Source organism: Lygodium microphyllum, chromosome 28, assembly GCF_053477565.2.
Source record: "Lygodium microphyllum isolate KBCC chromosome 28, Lygodium_microphyllum_v1.1.10, whole genome shotgun sequence".
Taxonomy (NCBI): domain Eukaryota; kingdom Viridiplantae; phylum Streptophyta; class Polypodiopsida; order Schizaeales; family Lygodiaceae; genus Lygodium; species Lygodium microphyllum.
The window spans coordinates 45888989-45894634 of NC_141162.1; positions in this window are offsets into that span (position 1 = coordinate 45888989).

Genomic DNA, 5646 nt, shown 5'->3' on the forward strand with positions numbered 1-5646 from the left:
ATTGTATGTATTCCATACCATAGCAAATATAAAAAATATTTGTGATCACCATAGAAAAAAACATAGTCAAATGATTGAAACCTTTGTTCTATGTATTTCAAATGACAAAAAGGATAAAAGTTGATTGTGGTCTCCGTAGAAAAATATTTAGCCAAATGGTCAAAACTCTAGCAAAATACACACAACAAGGATAAAAGTTAATTGTGATCTTTATGGAAAAAGATTTAGGATTAAAATTCTTTGTGATATCCACAAGAAAAAATTTAGCCATATGGTCAAAACATGTTTTTAACCTAGATGATAGCAAGGATAATAATTGTTTGTGATGTCCATATAACAAGATTTAGCCAAATGGTCAAAGCCTTTATTGTATGTCAACAAGGATAAATAATCTCTATGATCTCCATTAGAAAATATTTGATCAATTGATCAAAACCTTCATTTCATGTATTCCACATGACAACAACCATAAAGATATTTCATGTATTCCACATGACAACAACCATAAAGATATTTCATGTATTCCACATGACAACAACCATAAATATATTTTATGAGAAACTTTGATCTCATGCTTAAATGTTGAAACCACAATGACCTCTAAAGAATAGGAGATTTCATTCCCTATGACACAAAGTTATAAAGCTTGAGAAAATTTTAGCATCCATTAGAAGCTATTTGAGAAGGAAAGTTAATTTTTATCATGGTTAAATATTTATAAATCTTATACTACCTACATGTTGATAATAGTAAAATGTATCATATTAAATTTTATTTTTAAGTTATACTATTTTTATCTAAATCATGTCATATTAGTGTATCATACTATGTGTATATTATGGAATATATTGTCACAATATATTTTATATATATATATATTAAATCTATTTAGTAATAATTAATATTTATAATTTAAATTTATTAAATCATATTCTATAAGATTATGTATAGTTAATGTATCTAATATGTAATGTGTAACATCATTGAGGATTTTGAAGCCACCTTAGTGATAGTTCAAGAGTAGAATCTGTAGCAGGATAGGATAGAGAGTATGTAGGCAAAATCTCTAGCTGTGAAAATAGGAGCACCCCCTTGTGGGGGTCTAGGGCAACGCCCCCAGCAGGGGTTCGGGGGTAGTGCCCTCGGTGGCGATTTTCGCAGCAACACCCCAAATGGTGGGGTCTACGGTTCTATCCCCCTCGTATTATTTGACTGCTCTCCACTATTTCATTTTCTTAAACTAAAACAGATTGTGCAGTGCAAATTCTGGTTCGAATCAAGGTATTATGACCAAAACTACTTATGTCTTCAAATTAGAAAATGTTGCTCCAAGGCTTTAGCAATTCAACAGGGCAGTGAATGATCACCACTCCACAGTGTGTCTGGTCTACTTCACGTGTGATATTTGTTACATTGGCACACAATACCGACCTAATAATTACAATAGGTTTTCAACTCTTCCCTACTTCATTTTTAATTTTGGATTAAACTACATTGATTATGATCATTTAAATCCATACAATTACTATAAATCACATTACTACTCTTTTGTATGATTAGTATTGAATAATATTAAGATCGAACACTAAAAGCATTTTCTAAATAAGAATCATGTATGAAAAATAAATGCAATATTTATTTCTATAGCAATGAGATTAGGTACTCACTCTTGAGAATTCAATGTCTTTATCTTCTTCTTGATTGCTTGATTGATCTCCTGGAGCGCTTGTCCTTTTTGTTGTCCAGCCACTACCTTGCAAATGATAGTTTCTTTACTGTGAATATGAAAAACATGATTTCTTGCATAGTTGAAAACACTCTTTTGGTTGTGAATATGAAATATATGATTTGTGTAATATTAAAAAAACTCTCTTAGATGTGAATATGGAATAAATGGTTTATGCAATGCTTTTATCAATGAATGCTTTCAAAATACTAACCTTTCTTTCTATTTTGTGTTGCTATATACCTTAAGATTTGGCCTCAAGGCTAAATCTAGCCTTATATTTCTTGTATCCTTCAGTAATATTAGAGCATTTTATCAAGTTCTTATACATCCTATTATGTTTGTATATAAATATCATATCATTTTGCCACAAATTAGCCACTTTTTCCATTCCACTACAAAATAAAAACTGGCCATATGGTGAAATATTTCATTTTCTTATTAATGCTAGCATCCAAGAATCCCCCATTCTTGTTTCATGTGGCCATATGATCAAATCTAATCTCATACATCTTGCAAACCATGAGACCACTTTTTTATTTCACTATAAAATAATATTTGGCTATATAGTCAAATCCAATTTCACAGCATGTTGCAAAAAATGGATCACTTTCTTCATATAGTTATAAAACTAGATTTGGCCATATGGTTAAAACTAGTTTATAGAAATTGTCTTATCTTGTAGGTTTCACCATGAGGTCAAATCTCCACCTTTCAAGTGTTTTTCACTTTATCTTATATTGACATCTATGGGATTCGCTATATAGCCATATTTGTTTATATGTGAATCTCATATCACAATAAACTACATCATCTCTTTAACTAGCCTTTAAAAACCCTATGATTAAAAACCATGGCAAAGTTTCTAATGTTATAGATAAGCCTTATTACTAAATAGGATTTGACCACATGGCTAAAACCAATGACAATGTTTCTACAATATAGCTCCTTCAAGGGAAACTTACATGTGCACTAATTAAAATGTTAACTTTGGGCCAAATGGAATCGTGAGATTGCTACATAACCACATTGATATATGGGTGGATCTTATTTTGGACTAAATCTCATTGTTTGATTAAATAGGATTTGACCACATGGCCAAAAGTCTTAGCAAAGTTCCTAGAGTATGATCCTTGCATAAGAAACTTACATGGAGAAGAAATATAATGTTAACTTAGGGACAAAATCATCCATGACATTTTCTACATAACCACGATTATTTTTCACTATATCTCATACCACTCACACTCAACATTTCATTATCACTTGACCATTTGGTTAAGCCCATGGTCAAGTCTAACTATTAATAGGATTTGATCTTCTCACCGAAGTCCATGGAAAAGTTTTTACTATATGATTCTTGCAAGAGAAACATAATTAATGCTAAGTTAGGGCCAAAATAATCCATGAGATTTGATACATAAGCACATATATCTATGGTTGGATCTCATATCACACTTAATCTCAAATTTCAATATTTCATTTTATGGAAGAGTCCCTTTGGAGTACATTTGTCTTGTATTTTGTAAAATCTTGTTTTGTTGTGTTTTCAATTTTCAATATAGAAATCTTATACATTTATTTGGGTTTTGTAAATTTGGAATATTTTTAAATCCTCTTTTGTATGACAATTTTTTCTCTTTATAGAACTATTCAATGGTGAAGAAAGATAGCACTTCCAAAAACGAGACCTAAACCATTGATGGAGTTAGTGATGATTTTGTGTATCCATGGTATGTGGATATTTATGATAGTAAAGGAAAAAGGACTGACAATATTCTCTTATTCACTTTAAAGAGTGATATTACATTTTTTCAACAAGATGGTGTCATAGAGAAGATAACAAATGGATGTGCTAGGAAAGAGGGAATAACATGTAATCTTGTAAAGATCAAGGGGAAAAATGTACTATACAAACTTGATCCTTTGTCATTTCACTTTGCCCGTATTAAAGAGGACGAAGAAAACTCTTTGAAAACAATGGGATGGACCTTATTTGACAAGGTAAAGGGCACAGAAGACATTATATTATCATTCCAAGGTGTTCAAAATAGTGAGCTACTTTTCCTATCAAGAAAAGGTGATCGCCCCAACAAAAGAATGAAGCTCTAAGATATTAAACAAATTGACTTAAGATCTTCACCTTCTCCTCAAGAAGAAAATAATTCAAAGAATCCCACAAGCTCAAAGTTAAAATCACCTCAACAAAGTTCCTTGTCGCAAGCTCTTGTTGTTAGTATGGCTGCTAACACTACTAAGAATGATGCCACTTTACCTTCCGTGCTAGAAGTTACACCTACAAAGCCAATAATTTCTCTTGAGGTCAAGGGAGTAGAAAGAACATTCAATTTTCCTGAGATAACTAAGAAGAAGGAAAATAAGGAAGAATTAGGATTTCACATGTTTGAACAATTCTTTCCATTTGGTCCAGCAACACAATTTCCTATTCTTGTTGATAGGTGTTATGAGGCACCCCCTTTGTATACTTATAGGTCACTATGTTGGGATTACGTAGAGAAGCTAACAACATCTTTCATAAAGAAACCCATGAATCCAGCAACAATAGGATGTCTTATGCCTTTTGTACAAGACAATAATGAGAAGAAACCATACATCGTGATGAGGTGGATGTTAATAAGTTGGACACTTATAGTTATTGGATTATATCGAGGCTTCTGTAGCAAATATATATATTCAAAGTAATACTACACATTGTCTAGCAACCAAGCATTTATACACCACGAGAGATGCTAGAATATTAGTTGATTGTCCTGCGAAAATGTGCATTGAGCTTTCAGGAATGATAAATGTGGAATCACATAATGTTATGAAGAATGCCCCTTATGTTGAGCAACTTCAATAATTAAGAGATGAGTGGTGGCTAGCATTTGTTTCTCCACCAAAACCCCAATAAGGGCTTTCTAAGACAAGCTCTCAAAGAGTATCATGGCAGGTAGTCACATATAATATTACCTTCTCTTTTTGTAAATATTAGTGTGATGCTCTTTCTTTTGTTCTATGCTCACTATTTTGATCTTTCTATTGTAGAGATTTGTGGCATACATTGGAGAAAATTGTGCATCTAGAGATTGCTATATGATTGTTAGCTCCCAAGAAATATTTGATAGTTTGATCAAAATCATGAAGAGATAATCTAGAGGTGAACTTATATCCCAAGAGGAGAGTTCAAGAAAAAAGGGAAGGCAACCTTCTCCTGTTGCATTTCATTGCCTTATGGGTTTAAAGGACGGAGACATCCTTACACTACAAGAGGAGATCAATGAAGGTCATATCCTTTTTCTTAGAAAAAAATGGGATAAGGAAGATATAATTGACATGGAAACAAGGGCTAAGAAAATCAAGCAAGATAGGGTCCTAAAGGAGGAATCACTCACTCTTTTCAATGCTTCAGTTCCAGAAAGTAGGGCTATGATGAAGACTTGGGAAGAGCTTGTTGATGATTATGATATCAATGATGAAGTCTACACAAAGATTTTAGGCATTTCAATGATTGGGTATCAAAGACATGTGGAGCAGATCTAGGGCCCCTACCAAATGGAGCAAAAGATATTGTAAACTTCCTAGTTGGAAAAAAGTAAAATCCTATTCAATCCTTCACTACTTCCCCTTGGCATGTATATGTTGTCGAATGCAATCTAGAAACCTTTGATCTTATACATAATGTTTACAAAGATTTAATTACCATTGGGGTTGTTGTTCTAGATGCAGCACATGGGGTTGAGAGAATGAAATGGGACCCTATAAAGTTTGAAAAGATTGTATCCACTCTACTACAAATGACATGTGAACCTAAAAAATTCATGTTGTTATCATTTCTTGATCGAAAGTAAATGGCAGCTTTGGAAAATGCTCTTGAAAGCATTTCTTGCAAGTATTGCATGCTAATTGGTAGTGTTGAC